Source organism: Columba livia, chromosome 21 (assembly GCF_036013475.1).
Source record: "Columba livia isolate bColLiv1 breed racing homer chromosome 21, bColLiv1.pat.W.v2, whole genome shotgun sequence".
Taxonomy (NCBI): domain Eukaryota; kingdom Metazoa; phylum Chordata; class Aves; order Columbiformes; family Columbidae; genus Columba; species Columba livia.
In genome coordinates, this window is record NC_088622.1 from 1,154,884 (window position 1) to 1,171,326 (window position 16,443).

The following is a 16,443-nucleotide window of genomic DNA, read 5'->3' on the forward strand; positions in this document are numbered from 1 at the left end:
CTACTGCTGGAAGAGAAGTAATTACATTGCTGAGAAATACACAGAAACCCTATTAAAATGCCATTTATGTACATACATTTCTAACATAACATACAAAGAACTAGCACTGTGCTTCACCTTTTCTCCTACAAGCTCCACTGAAAACCTAACCCCGAGGAGCGTTCCCTCAAAACCGTGAGGCCGTAAAAGCAGAAAAAAAGGCGTAATTTCTCCAAATTCTTTGTGAATCACGGACTTGCTGGATAGCAGCTCATCCCGTGCCACGGTCAAGCGGAACTGGGAGAAACAGCAGTTACATCCAACACCAGAAACCCCTCTGCCTCCCCAGCCCATCGCGTCACCAACGGCTGAAGAAAACATCAGCACGACACCTATTTCACACACTATGGCCGCAACCGAGGAACGTTATTTCACTAACAAAGAGCGTTGCAAATAGTTACTCATTTGCCCGTCACACGCTGTCACCAATTTTCTTTCTCTGGGCCTATAGAATCATTCACGTTCAAGGGTGTAAAAATCGTCAGCCTTCCTATCGATGTGACCCAGGCGCGTGTGTCCGTGTCACCATAAAAGAGTGAGAAAGAAAGCGAAATCTCTGCAGAAACACTGCTGGCGTGCACCCTTGTGCAATCTGGTCCTAGAGAGCTGCTCCAGCTCAAAACACAGACCTGAGTCTGCTTTTAGCTGCTAACCGCCATATAACATATTATCCTACTTATTGCACACAGTTACGAACATCTTGTATCTGGAAGCAAGGAGGGAGAAGGCTCCTTTATCAAGTCAATCTCCAGTCCCATTATGTTCCTCTACAACAGTTTCCGTAAACATTCAGCAATTTTCAGTGTCTGAGTTGCGCAGCTGAAGAGGTGCATAAACAGGCTCCACTGAAATGTGAAGATGACTGATAATGTACTAACATTGAGACCCCTTGCTGGGATTATTACCCCCTGAGTGCTCCTTACAGAATGTGCCTCTTATCTCACACTGACAACGCTAATAGAATATGCATAGCCCTATTAGCATACAAGATAATAGCACCCTGGAGGGGACAGAGCCATAAAACTTTAAGTAGAAATCAAAACAGAAGGAGGAAGAAAAAGGGAACATTGTCACAAGCCAAAAAGGAAAAAAAAAAAAAGGGAGCCCGAGGGCAAATTTTGCTGCAGAAAACACACATAGTCATAATTCTTGTGCTAGTCACCATGCAAATGGTAATAGTCTTTAGTCCCATGAATACTATCAGTGCCATGTTTGCTGTGAAACATTAATTGAGATAATGTGCCCCTTTCGGATGCAGCGGGGAGTCGTATGTCAAATTGTACCACAACAAAATTATGGCAACATCTGCAAGAAACACACAGCAGCAACTGGGGTACCTTGCGTGGGGTGAGTCCAGGCGGGTCTTCGCCTCTGCAGATGGAGGCCGTGGAACAGCGAGAGCCTGCAAAGGGCGACAAGCGGCTGTTACTGCCTGGGTACAGACCTGTAGCTCACGACTTTTCAGCTGCTGCACAGTTAAAAGCTTTGCAGGTTAGACGTGTTATCTCTTGACCCTACTTCAGTCACTAGATTAAACCTCCAGCAGCTCTTTGAATGCCAAAGCCTTTCTTTAGTCACGTCTGCCCGCTGCATTCACATTTGTTCCATGTAACCGTCCATTGTACCAGACCTTTCACTGCTCACCCATAGCTGGCAGCCAGCCACGCATTCATATGCTTTCCATCTTACAGCAATAGCCAAAGTAAATCTTTCAGTGCTTGGCACAAGAGTGTGAATTCAATAAAAAAGGCTTCAAACAAGTTTGAGATGGCTTGTCTCTAAACAAACGAAGAACAGTGGGCTTTTTTAATGCTCATTGTGGTTCAGTTCCTGCCTACAGCTAAATCCAGATAACCCCCAGCGGCACTGACAACCCTGTCTGCTAAAATAGTCACCTGTCAAGTGGGCATGAGAACAGCCACACATCCAGGCTGCGAGGACTGACCTGCTTCTGACCAGGAGCCTCACCAGGGACAATCAAAGGTCCGTGTTGGCTTCTTTGTGAGACCAAACACTTCCCAATGCCAGTGCTGAAAGCACAGGACCCCGGGGTGATGGCTCCACCGCGCTGGACGCTTTTCCCTGCACAGAAAGATGGTGTCGGGAGGTAACAAACACGGGATCCCTGCAGTGCATTTTGAAGCATCACACAAAGTTTCCTGGGATTCCTCCTAGCATTCACTGGGGTTTCTATAGAGCTCAGCTCTCTGTGAAGTGGCTTTGTGTTGCAAAGTTTTGCAGCTTGTGGGAGCCCGCCTCACTCCATTTGGGTTGATGGTACTTTATGCTGACGGTTTCAGCAATTAGAACACGGTTGGAAAAGACGCTGGTAAAGAAAAACCAGCCATTTTTAGGAAAGGAGCGTGAAGATCAGAGGAATGATTCCTGAATGTACCTTCATATTTGTCTGGGTGTGTATGTGTGTTTATGCATCCATACATCCTCTGTATCTATGTTACCTCAGGCAAAACAGCTCATCTCAAAAACACACAGATTTTAGAGACTGCTGAAGTACTTCATTTAATGTTCCTTTGTGGTTGATACAAACTCTGCAATAATTTCGCCTGTCTTCCTGGAAAGGTAAGAAACACCAGTATATGTACTAGCATTACCTCATGTGAATCAGAGATGTACAAGTCTCCGAGGTTATCTCCATCCTAATTTTTCAGACTCTGACTTTCTGACTAGTGCTGTTATCAAGAGCTAAGCAAGGAAATGCTGGTTTCGCAGCGAGGCAGCCCAGTGTCGGCCCAGGCCAACAGGCACCTGCACCTGGAGGCGCAGCGCGTTGTGAACAGCGTCTAAACCTGCGTCCAGACGGGACCCCTGAGGCGCCTCCAGGACACCGAGCGATGGTTCCCAGCACCCCAGCACAGCTGGGAAATCTCACTGAATGTTGGTCAGTTCTTGACATATTCAGGCATATGTGGGAGGAATATTTTGTACATCGTGCGATTAGCAATTACCCAGCTTAAATTGCTTTCTGTATGCAAAAAAAATTAAAGAGACAAGAATTTGTCAAAAAGACTTTAGAAACAAACTATGAGAACGGAGCAAAGCTTGTGCACTTCAGATGAAAGTGAGTTACCTCCACGGCAGCCTCTGTCGGTAACTTTGTGCTGTATCTCCTTTCCTATCTCTCCTAGAGGCCCAGGCCCTGTGCTCGGCCCTGGCTGTGCTCACTCACTGAATCACACCTCAGTTCAGCAGGGCACCTAAACACAGGCTTCTTTCTCAAAGCTTAGCCTACAGCTCCCCAGGTTTTGCTGTGGACATTTCCTGGCTGGAACAGCAGACAAGCTCCTAGCAGAGCAATGGTTAGTTGCATATTACTCACGTCTTTGTGTAGAGAAGTGGAGGTGCTCCCACACACCAGGGTCTGGGGCTGAGCACCACGGAGCCTGTGTGCGCTGCAGAGAGTCAGGAAAAGCCAGGATTAGCAGCCAGCTCATTTCTGCAGTCACTCAATGCATAGGCAATTATTCCAGAATAAATAAGTCTCTATTTTCCCTATGCTAAGGCATAACTTTTATTTAGCAGACATTATCTCCAAGGATCCTTAGCAGCCCAGGACACAGCGAAGTAATACAGTGCAGTCTGGATGTTGTTATGTATTTATTAAGTTGTATCAGGGCCCATTTAGTAGCAGCTCTGCAGTTTATCACGTAAATATCGAATGCCAAATACAAAAGAGAAGAAAATAGCAACATAAAAAATTTATCTTTGGGGGGAGGAGAGGGAGAAAGGGAGAGAGAATGGCGCTGATAATGGGATTGTGCCTTCAGCAATAGCGGCTAATATCCCTTTGCAAGGGGCGCGGTGTACAAATATTCCCGTGCTGGGGGAGGAGGAGTGAGGAGAGGGGAGCGGAGCTGGTGTTTGTTTGGTTTGAAGTGTATTCTGGTTGCAGGCTAGGTCAGCGGGTGGCCAGACTGAGAAAATGAGTCCCCCGGGCTGTAATAATTGTAACTGTCAGGGAAAAAAAGTCAAGGTCTTAGATAGCAGTGGTCTGCTCTGACTTCTGACCATGGAGAAATATATATGAAAACTATTGCCTGCGGCACTATGGGAAGAAACCAAGAGGTTTTAACTCATCGTGGCCTGTGCTTATGAATTGGAAAACTCACTCTGCACCTTGGTGGTTTGTATCTTTATGATTATTTTCATTTGCAACCTAAATGAAGCCAGAGGTATTCCTGTTCCTTATGCCCAAATTTGTGGTGCAATGAACACCTATTAGTAGACTAGCTTTGCATTTCTGAGTCCCAAATAGCATGGAGGCTTATAACTGATCTTTTAACAGTGGACATCACAAGGAGAGTCTGAATTCGATTATCTCTAGCAGCCCGCTCATTATTTACCTGCACGGTCCATAGCTGCCTTCGGTGGATTCATCCAGAATTACACACAGGTAACTTCACTGTGTCTGTCAGAAATACACCTAGTGTAAAAGCAGTGCAAGAGAGGGATGAGAGGCTGAGAATTTAAACCACACAAGGTTAAACCTTGCAAACAGAACACAGAACACAAAGCCATAAACATGGATTCCTTTATATTTTTTTTTAATTATTATACGGCCATGTACTAGCCGGCTAACTGGTCAGGCACTTTGTGAATCATCTATTTGCCACTTCTCCGATAGCCTTCTAACATGAATTAATTAGTAAATGTAATTCCTTTAATATGAATTAATAAGGGAACTGTAATATTTATATAACTAGTGAGACCCAAGTAAACTACATAAACATCAAACAGCAATTAATCCCAGTTTGCGGGTGACAACAGCACATAAGGTTTTGCTGGTAAAAGAGGAGAATTCTTGCCGGAATGTGATTTACTTGTTGCAAGTCACCATAATAGTGAGCTGGATAACTTTTACGGGCCCCGTCTGTGCTTTACTCACCTTCCTTACAGCCTGTCTGTGTCTTGTGAGGGAAGTACAGCCTGTGAAACGGAGACAGAGAGAGCAGTAGCGTTGGGAGTAAGGAGTGAAATCCATTGGAGCACACAGGCATACGCGTGAGGAAAGAATATAACATTGGTACTCACGTATTTCACCATTTTATAAATAGCTCCCCTGCTTTGTCTCCTCGTAGCCCCAAATCTCAGTAGTTCACATTTCATTGTTCATTGCGTTTTACAGAGAGGCAGCAGAAATGAGACATGGCTTGTGAAAGGGACACTCACTTTGGACCCTCTGCAGCACAGCAGTGCTGAGAAGCGCGTGGCAGAAACAGCGACCCAAAAACCAAAAGGGAACAGCAGCGTCTCTGGCCTGACCAGAACAGCAGAGCCCAGACCCTTTCCCCTCTCACCCCGCACTAAACCTAGGAAGTGACGCTTGGAAAAAGTATATTTTCCAAAATGCACTAGTGCAACTGAAACACCTGCAACACCCAAAGCTTGCTGCTTTGAAGTTGGGAGTGGGAACCAGAGTGGAAATCTTAGCTCCTACGGGACTTTAAAGATTTTGGATCTTGCTGAGCGTCGGCTCATGATCCACTCTCGAGACAGGCACAGAGTTCATGGGGCTCCCCTCTCCCGAGCTCTTCAGAAACGCTGCTGGCTGCACAACCTGTGCAGAGGGGCCTCTTTGTGCCTGGGTGACACGCAGCCCCATGTCACAGCAGAGGGGACACAGCAGCTCTACCTGTAGCTTTGCTAATGCAGCTCGTGCCTGGACAAGCAAATGAATGTTCAAGCGATTTTCTGTTTTCAGGTGAAGGTGGCACACGCGGAAGATCTCAATGTCACCACAAAGCAGGGAGGGAGGCTGTAAGGAGGAGGAAGGCAGAAACCTTCAAACTAATGTCAATTTTCTGCATCAAATATTTTGATAATTAAACAAAGCTGATCAAGAGAGGAAAACAGCATGTCTCCAGAGCTCCGGAAGCAGAGGCCCATTAAATAGAAGAGTCAAAAAGTGCCAGAGGCGGCAGCCTCAGATTAATGGCACTCCAGTAATAGATTTTCCCAGGCACAGTCACACAGGAGACAACCACTGTGTAGCCAGAGCAGCGATGAGGCCGTTAAAGCAACACTAACATTAAATCACCTGGTACCGCGGGGCGCGGGGATGGATGGGAGCGCATCGGCCGCGCCACAAGGTGCAAAGCTCAGCTGCTTTCCGGCGAGGGGACGGGATCCCAGCGGGCGCCTGCAGCAGGGACAGCGGCAGCTCAGATGTAGGACGCGTTCAACGGCAGATAAGCAGGAGGTCCAGAAGGATGGCGAGCTGGGTGCAAGTATCTCTTCCTAAAATGGAGAAGTGGGCATTAAACATCACAGCGTTTGGTTTTGCTGAGACTGACCATACCTGTTTCAGTTCACTTGTCCTTATTTTCTTAATTATCAAGTACTGGTTGTATCTCTAGTGTTTCCCCACCAACTTTCAGGGTGTTAAACACCATTTTGAATTTGCTTAAGTGCAGCTGAACTTTGGGGAGGGAATGGGACGGGAGGGCAGTCCTGTTTTCTTATGTCCACCGTGTCTAAAGCATTTGTGCCCACTTTGGCGCAGCCAGGGCTGCTCCCACGGCAGGCTGGCGGGGACTGGGGTCCACCGCCAGAGCTCCTCGTTCCCAGCTGGGACGGATGGAAACCAGATGAAGCGGCTGAAAATCGGAAACAACTTTTAAACGCACTTGAATCCCGATACGATCACATCACAGGGATGGGTTAAATTTACGATCTTATCTAGGATTTTTGTTTGTAATCAATCCCAGACCTACTGGCTATCACTCACTAGAAGCTTATGATTTCCCGGTGCTAACAAGGAAAAGTTGGGCCATCAAACCATGAGAGAGTGAAGCCAAGCTATGATATTAGCAGATAGGATCAGAACTGGAATGCAACAACAACAAAAACCCCTCAAAACCCACACTACAAAAGAGAAACACAGCCTGTAAACTTCAGCTTTTGTCTCTTTTGGCCGTGATTCACACATAAATAAGGTGTGTGCATAGAACCCCGGTCTCCAGGCAGAAAGATCTGGTGATAGAAGGTAACAAAACAAAAATTACAACGGAATACCCCGAGATCAAAGTACAGCTTCAGCATGGAATTCAGTTGCTTTCCTTAAAGATGCACATTCGGTGGGACGTGCACCAAATGCACCGATTTCCTGCTCCTCTCCCCCTGAGGTTAATCTTGTCAATGTAGAAGTTCAAGTACGTGCGCTACAACAGTTGTCTATAACATGTCGACGCAGCAAATTCCCCTAACGGGTGAGTGTGGAGCTGCAAAGCATCATCTCGGGCAGTTCAGAGGTGTCGGGACGTCCTGCCCAGCTCTGGAACAGCCCTTCGCACGGCGAGCAGCGCCAAACCCAGCGAGTCGCTTCCTTCTCCACTCCGCACGGATTCGCCCTCGGACCAACAGCGTGACAAACCTGTTAATGTTTCAACAGGCGAGTCTTAATTTTGCACATACCCTTCAGTCATTTTCCATATGGAAATGGAAACTTCTTTTTCCGCAAACAATCTGTTAATATTTTCAATATAGGCATAAAAAGATGGTTCAAAACGAAAAGGTTTCTACTGGAGGCGTTCAGATTGTTTCAAACATGGAATTTTGGAGCAGTAGTAATCAGTCCCCAAAGCAAACAGAACTGTGACTGAGAAACAGCAAGGGCCAGGCTCTTTTAGTGTGTATAAATCAGATGTATAAATCGGAGTGACTCTGCCGAAGCTACTGGTGTTGCTCTCCCTTGGAGAGAATGGATCGGAATCTGGTCCACACATTCCTGAGAATCAACATTTGTAACTGTATCAGTAGCCAGGAATGGCTCCTAATTGGCACCAAATGTGAATCAGCTCATTACCTGGGCAAGGAAAATAGCAAGAGGTGTCAGAAAATGAATGTAAAGTACAAGTAGAAACATAAAGAGCAAACAAGTTCCACACACAGATAGGAACTGAGGTGTAACAAGCATTAAATAATAGCTATAAAATTTTATACATGTACATGAATTACACTATTATTTCTTCCCAACTGATGCTCACAGTCAAGGTGTGGGATGTTTTCCTCTCTCTGTGATGTAAAAATGACTCATAAAACAACTATGTAACAGAATTTGTGTTGTGTAAATACCTTCCAAATTTGTGCTCATGTATATCGGTGACACAGATTTATGTGCATGTAGGATCTTTTGAACCTACTTGACTGCAAGTGCTTACAAACCAGCTGTAGAAATGTTGTGTAACCCACGAGCTCAGGAACCCCCCAAGCCAGGTGTTCACTGGGGGTTGATTCACTTGCACTATCTAATAAAAGATACAGGTTGGGCTCGGTAAAGGACCCTGAGGAGAAAGCCGCCCAGATCACACCGAAATCCCAGTGTCAGGCAACCGGGCTGCCCGGGAACCTCCAAAACCAGAAAGTGCTGGAGGATCCTGATGTTTATTCAAGCAAACAAGCTGAATAAATCCTGTTAAAGTGTTACTAAGAGTTTTGCTGGTCTACTTGAGATTTGTACCCTCCAGTCTGAATGCTGACTGAGCAGAGGAAGTACCATTAACCAATGCAGAAAATACATCTGCTTTATTCACAACAAATGTAACTTCTTGACATTCCCAACAACAAACCGTAAGTTTGAATGATGCCATGACAACAAGGCCAGCACAAAGCCGTGCACTTTCTACCAGCAGAATGCTTTGGATCAGGCTCCTTATTAAAAGCAGCAATTAAATGGGTGCAACTAGCTGTCTGCATCTTCCTTTCTGAATTAACCTAGTCCCTGGAGGCATTTTGAAAAGCACATCCTGAGATTAATTACACATGCCCAATAACTGGTCTTTGCCTGATGATCAAATCATGGCGCGTCCTCCGGTGGACGTCCCGGTGTCCACCCTTTTCTTCAAGATGTCTCATTTCCTACACTGAGGAGTGGAAGCTGATGCTCTTTCTGGAAAGCGAAGGATCCTCGTCTAAGCAACCAGTGACACAGAGGCAGCAAAACTGCAGCGCAGTCGCCAACCTGCGGTGTCCCCCGCACCCCAACCTCTAAGACTAATTCCTGGGGACGGCGGGGGGGCCGAGGTCGGTGACAGGCGCAGCAGAGACAGATCGGATCTGGGGGTTTGTTTGCTGCGAGCAGGTAACCCCGGCAGCACGCAATGCGACAGGATCTGCTTAAAGCACAGACAAGGTCAAAAGCCGACCTTTCCAAAGCGGTCAGCCACGGCGCCTCGCAATGAGCATTAGTACCACATCATTATGTTCTGATAAAACTCAGTTACTCTTCAGCAAAAACCCATAAATCACAAGGCTTCACCCAATCAGGGGTCTGTCACTGTAACTAAACAGTGACTCCCAATACACTATATTTCTATTGGCCGTGACAGGGGGATATAAATCTGGCCCTGGCCAATCCCCGGCAGGTACCGCGGGATGTCAGGGGGTGACAGCCGAGCGGGGACTCGGCCCAGGGAGCCCCATCAGCACCGCCCCGTTCCATAGGGGGAAAACTCACGACACCCCGAGCAGTTGCTGAAGTGTCCCTAATTTTACAATACGGTGAAACGTTATTTCAGTTATCACTACCGAGAAGGGCCAATCTGTGCTTTGAAAGGTTGTGTGTCACACGCTGGGAAACAGATTTCCTTCTTGCCAGCCCCACGGGTGCCGAAATCCCAGGGTTTTATTGGCTGTTTTGCTGGGAAATCTTAAAATGGGCATCGTTTGTGCAGCAGGCTCTGCCCGTGGCCCCGGGGGATGGCTGGGGGACAACTGCAGCCGGGACCCCCTGGATGTGGCATCAGCACCGTGGGCGTGCAGGTTCTCGGGGTCCCTGTCCTACTGGGGCCACCTGAGGGCACATCCCCATGAGAGAAAGAGGCGCTGAAGGCTGAGAAGGTGCTTCGAGCATAAACTGTGAGCTGGATTATATTTTTCCCTGTTTTCAGCTGTGAGACTCATTTCTTGAGATAATTCCTAGCCCACTGTCAAAAATCACATAACCTGAGCTTGGAAATCTCCACCCCTGAAAGATCAGGGCTGCGCGGCGTGTGCAATCCTTCACGAGGCTCAAACACGCGCTCTTACCCTCGTCTAACACCTTCGCAATTGCCTCAGATTTATACCATGCTGTGCACACTGAAAATCACCCTCGTGCCTCAAAGGGTCACGCTCTTGTTTGCTCGCCCATCAGTCAGAGCTGAACCCGCCAGAACGTCGTCTCCTCTCGGCACCGTGGTCCCAGCGCCCGTCCCAGTGCGCTGCACCCAGGCAGAAGGACGCTGCCCGGCCCAGCTGGCCCCAGCCCCTCCCAGTCTTTTTCTTCCCTTTTATGCCTGTTTGAGCCTCTGTTCCTGCATCAGCAGAAGGGCCTTTCCCTCCCCGCACAACTTCAGCAAGCGGCCTCCCCTTCTTCCCAGCAAGTGCTTCTCTGCTGAGCCTCCACTGGTGCCCAAGAGGGAGGCCCCGGGGTGAATAAGCTGTGCCATTGAGAATCGGTACTTACAGAGGGAGGCAAACGCTCTAATGAGGCGTTTTGCCTTTGGAGATGGGCAGCTCTGCTTCAAGGGGAAAACTACCCTGCGAACCAGTCCTAAAATTTAATTTGCTCTTAAAAAAAATCCTTGCCTTGGCATTTTTAGCAGGACCGCAGTGATTTATAACACGAACTGACATTTCAAAAAAAGATAATGTGGGTAATGAATTATTTGCTGATCCAAACGAACAATTGGACATACCTACTTTTCATGGATTTAATCTTTGCCGAGGCGTTAGCTAGCAAGCATGAAATATCACTTTTCGGAGGCATTCTCTTGCATTTATGCAGTGTACAATTACATTAGGCAGCTTTATGACACATTGACTCGGTCGAGTGTGATGCAATGTAATACAACCAAAGTAATACGAGCTTTTAAATGCAACATGATGGCAAAAATCCATCTCAGATCTGATCTTTGTTTCATTTCAGATGCCAACTGTCATAATTCACGGGGAGTCAAATCCTTCTGGTTTTGCTCACGTGAGCAGCGCTATCGAAGCCAGCGGGATGTTCCCGCATCGGCGAGGAAGCCGCGCTCCATCAAACGGGGCAAGCGTGTGAATGAATTAGTTGCATTCGCTGCCACGCATCCTTTAAACTGGAACCCAAAAAGCTACAGATCAGCTGCAATTCACCCAGGGTTAAAACCCAGCACATTCAAAACCAGTGCAGAAGGGCACAGTATTTCTGAATTCTGGGTTGCTCCCCTCGCTCGCGCTGCCGGCAGAGCGGGCAGTCCTGCACACGCCGGCTTTTGCAAGGAGCCGGGTTGGCACTCCCTGATCTACTGCTGCTCAAGAAGCTCATAAGAGAAGATGCTATACAAACCTTGCACATTTCCGTGATTTCCTACGAGCAGTGCCCTGTGCTTGAATGGAAACGCTCAAACACAGACGCGGGGCAGGATCGGAGCTGGTTTCTTTATCCGTCCCCGCGTTTCTCTGCTCCTGTGCGGTATTTCGGCCCCGCTCCCCTGCGTGACCGCACCACGCTGGCGGGACCGGACAGTAGACACAAATGTGTCCATTTCAATTTTGATTCTGATCCCGGGATATTTCTAACTCTCTCCATATCCTTGATAGATAATGGTTTAATAAGCGATCTGTTTTTTATTTAAAGGGTCGGTAGTAAAACCCAGATCACATTTCTCACTTGGTGGGTTAAAAAACCGCTTACGCTCATTTCTGGAATGTAAAACGACACTATATCAAATCAAACATTTCCAGATGTGACCAGCTTGTGTATGTAAGTGCAAGAGGAGCAGCATTTACAGACAAGGTTTCCCAGGTTTCTTTAACAGGATTGGAACCCCACCTACCGGCAAAGATCGTTATAGTAACGCCAGGACAAGACGTTCTCTCGACAGCACATGCCTGCAGGAGGTTCCCGCACCTCCTCTACCACTTACATCCCTGGGATGGGCTTAAGGCTCAGAAGAAAGAGTTGGTATAATGTTTGCCCTTAAACCCTCATTGCAAATCACAAGAAGGCACCTAGTTCTGAAACCAGCCGTGAAGTGGGAGCAGCTCCCTGACGGTTCCTTCCTGCGCCGCACAGAACCCAGGTCAGTCTGCCACGGAAACGACCCAGAAAAACTCCAGATGCTGCCCACTGGGCTGTTTGTGGTACCTGCACACGCACCAGGCATGTCCAAAGATGAAGGAAAATAAAAAGTCCCTATCCTGGGCCAAACATTTTTAAAAGTTGCATTTCGAGCACACTTGGGTACGAAATGGCAAACATGGAATTGGTTGCATCTGGCCGGAAAGCCGACTGAGCAGGCAGCGCGCGCGGCGGGGACACGGCGTGTGGACGGCGGGAGTCCAAGCAGCCGGCCTGAGCTTCCACAGACGGGCTTTTTGTTCATTTAAGAAAAGAAAAAGCACTTTGCATCAGCATTGAGTTTGCTTGTTCTGCTATCTTCTGTGATCAAAGAATTGAAACAGCTCCATGTCTCAGCTCACTGGCAATAAAACCTGCAGTTGATCGGCTTTGTCCTAACCCCACAGCCACAGGGAAAGCACAACCACACATTCACAGAGAAAAAACAAAGGCCCAAGCTGCATTTCGCCACACTCTGCATCCTCCTAACCTGCAATCTCTTAAGTGCCACTTACTCAATTAATCCAAGCTCTTCTACTTTAAAAGCAAAGCTGTAACGTATTTAAACAGCTTAGAAACTCTGCCCAACAAGCCCCACTCCCTATCTTATTCATCAGCAGCAGGAATGACTGTGCATTAACTAAGAAAGCACATGGTTTGATTAACGCTTCCGCTGCCACTTTTCTCCCGCTGTTCATTTCTGCTGCAGTTCTGCTAGGTCTGAGTTTTCTCAGCTTTTTTCAGTAGGGTGGATCTCAGCTCAGTAGGGACCGTCTTTTGGACCGGCTCCGAGAACATCCTTGCAGCAGCTATAGTAACTATTTTTATAGGCAAGTTTTATTAGGAAAGTATTTTAAATGGCCTTTGAATGCAATTTAGCAGCTGGAAATACGGCAGCACGCCAGCACCGTGTGATCAGACAGCGAGCGGAGCACCAACAAGTGCTCCCGGAGATCGTCAGCGCGCTGTGGACTGCGCATGGAAACCCACGATGCGACGCGCTGGGGACATGGGACAAGTCTGAAGGTGCCTTTGAACTGCAAACGCCCCAACGGCTGAGCTGTGCAACGCCTGGATCCCTCACCAGAAAGGCCCTACTTTGAGACCTAAGGGACACGTTTAGAGCTAAAAAAGAAATGGAAATTGTGGGGTTTTATTACACAGTAGATGTCAGCTTATCATAAATATGTGTAAGGACATAACCAGCACAACTTGCGCTTCTGTGGCGACCAGGGGGCGTGTAGAAGTGTGAGTTAGACACTTAAAGGGTTGGTTCTGGACAAACAATCCAGGGTATAAAATGAAGCAGCCTGAACACACAAGGCCAAACACACTCATCTTCTGCCACATACCCACACGAAGCAGGAATAGATCTGCTTGCCGCCCCGTTCGGACCGAGCCGAGGTCACAACATGGCAGGTCCCATTGCTGTGGCCACAGCGAGTCACCAGAGCGGCATCGCTTTGCTAAGGAAGTAAAACCAAAGCTTGAAATAGCCGAAGAACCAATCCTAATCTCAAGACGGACCAGCGCAATCCCATGTGGAGTTACTGTGGTTTAAGCTCATGCAAATGTGAGTGGAAACTGGCCCGCGGTCCAAGGGCACGCTGCGGGGGGAGCCAGCCTGCTCTTAGACACGCTTCCAATTGGACAGGCTGTGATGCCATGAAGTTTTGCTTTCCTGACATCTCCTTCCAAATAAAGGCTCAGTCCTTGTGCTAGGCATTTCTAAAAAATAAAATAAACCAAAATCACACATTTGGCAGGACCGAGGCATTCCTGCTACTAAATTGTTCTGTACTTCATGCAAAATTTCAGCGTATTAAAGAGAGGGATAGCTCTTTGACCAATGTCCAACTGTTTAGGCCTGTTAAATGTGAGTTTTTGCCCATGTTTACATGTGGAATGGAACACAGCCATTCAACCACAAAATGCTCCCAAAGCAAACATCCCGAACCTGGCTGCTGGCAAGGCCCGCTGACAGAATCGCCTGAAACCATTCACAGAACGCCAGAACAACACATCACCTTGGGGAAAAACTACGCAAGGTTATTTTCTTACCTCCTGGGAAGAGACCATTGCCAGTGACAGGAAACAGCAGCTGGCAGCACGGAACGGAGGCGCGGGGGCTTTACTTGGGGGGAGAAAGAAGATCGGTGTTGGTTCAGATGTGCATGCTGTGAACACAATGAAGCCAGCACACATTGCCAATCACGTGCATGAACCACATGAATTACAGTGCACGTACTCTGCTAAGTCAAGTCTAGCTAAGCGGTACAGAAATAAAGCAAGAGAGGTGAAGGCAAACAGAGACAACGTAACTCGAGCAGGACGCAGCAGCTCCAGACATTTCTCAGAGGGGAAGGTGAGATCAGGCGGTGACCTGTGTTCCCTCAAACGCAGACCTACAGTTTTTGTGACAGTCCATATTTTTCTGATCCTGGATCACGTCACTGTAGCTCTATGCTTATTCAGATAAATGGAAAGGCATACTTGAGGTTGGCACGCAACAGAAAGAACATAACACCACGCTGATATCACCCTTCGGGATGCTGCGAGAAGGAAAAAGTCTGTGAAACAGGGCAAGAAATTACATCCTTGCAAAAATGAAAGTAATAGCTAAGGACACATCTGAGAAGGATGCTTCCTAAGGAGAGTGAGACTCAGAGTGACTTCTAGAGCGCCCACTCCGTCGTGCAGGGTGCTAAGAGATCTAGCCCCTTGCATTTCCAAACCATTTTCCAGAGGTGACGGTTCCTTGTCCCTCTGTTCTTTGCAGTCAGACATACCCACTCCTTCTCCACCGTGTCCCACAAAAGCCAAGGCATGGATGGAACCTGTGGACTCCATGCAGAGCCACAGAACCCCTGTGCAATGGCAGCCCCTCCGGTGCCACCAAAGAAGGTCACGGCCACCTTCTGCCACCGCCGTTCCCCGGCTGTGCAGCTCCCAGCCGGCGGCAGAAGCCACAGGGGTCCCACACCGCACCCCATGCCACCTTCCATCCCTTGTCCTGCTTCTTTCACGCCTCTGAGAATTACGTAATTGCTCGCTAACCAACAAATAACAACATTTCACCGTAATGTTTTCTTTTTTCCGCATGTTAACACCTCCCACCAGCTGAGTGGTCCCTGTACGCACCAAATTCTTGTTGTTATTCTGCATCGACACCTTGTTGTATGAGTCTTGCTGATCGATTGCAGGTGCCCCTCGCTATGAAACTGGCCAACAACCCACTCACAAATTTGCTCCACTTGTTAATATTAAAATCATATGGCCAATGCCTTCCTAAATTGGTTCAGGCTTGAGGTGCCGCTGCTTCGCAGTGGGAAGGGTGTTGCAAGAGGCTCTCTGCAGGGCCTGCTACTTACGGTAAACACTCCGCTCTGTTGAAACAACATAAAATTTTGAGATAAACCTATTCTAGCAAAGGAAACATTAAAGTGCCACCATATCTACTTTACAGCATTAAAATAAGTTGTATTGCAGCTGCCTTGCACGGTGCAGAGTTCAGTGCATGGGGCTGCCCAAGACCGGAGGACCACATGTTCTCTGCCTGATGAAATGGGTAAGGAGAAGATGGGAAGTGTTCCCACCGGTTTGATTATCTTTGCTTTGCAAGCACATCGGAGAGTTAGAGTACCAAGAAATGTCCTTGCTTTGTGGCTTTATCCGGTTCCAAGGCTGTCTAGCCAGCTCAGGCTGGAGAGCTCTGCTGATCCAAGGCTGCAAAGAGACTGCAGAGGAATGGAAATTCTGCAAAGGTAAAGACCAGCTCATTTCCTCAAGATTCGCTGCTTACCGAACCTGGAAGGGTGCATGAGAATATTTCCTGCTGCTCCTTCTTTTATGAAGCAGAAGAAAGAGGGAAACTCTCTCTAAACTCTCAGTCACAAAGCTTTGGGCTGACTTTTCAATAGATTGGTTAAAGAAACAGTGAAGCGGGTTCTAACCTTCCTGCACAATTTATTTCATTCTGCAGCATTTGTTTGCAGGTCCCAAGAAGATCTCCTGGGAGTCCAGCCACCACCAAAGTAAAACCAAAGCACCTTAAAGGCATTCAAACATAGCACATTGTCCCAAATATTTATCATGTGCATGTACTCCTTCCATACCTTGTTGTCCAAAGAATATTTTAACAGGTGGATTGGCAGTGATGCCGAGCAGCGATCTGCACCCATAACTGTGTCGGTATTTCAGGAGATAAGCACCCAGCTGTGTTTGATTTGCCTGCGGTGACGCGGAGCGCTGGAGCTGCTGCCGACGCCGACCCAGCGGCAGAGCGCAGGGCAGGACCCACGGGCACC

The 16,443-nt window shown here is 47.7% G+C and overlaps 1 long non-coding RNA gene across 1 annotated transcript; it reads right to left on the reverse strand.

Moving 5' to 3' along the window:
- Window positions 1-1,374: 1,374 nt before the first annotated feature.
- On the reverse strand, window positions 1,375-6,293 carry LOC110355855 (uncharacterized). The gene is made up of 5 exons (XR_010467457.1): window positions 6,095-6,293; window positions 4,943-4,983; window positions 4,401-4,480; window positions 3,377-3,449; window positions 1,375-1,441 (listed from the first exon to the last, which is right to left on the reverse strand). It is a non-coding gene; the product is annotated as an uncharacterized LOC110355855 (long non-coding RNA).
- Window positions 6,294-16,443: the final 10,150 nt, after the last annotated feature.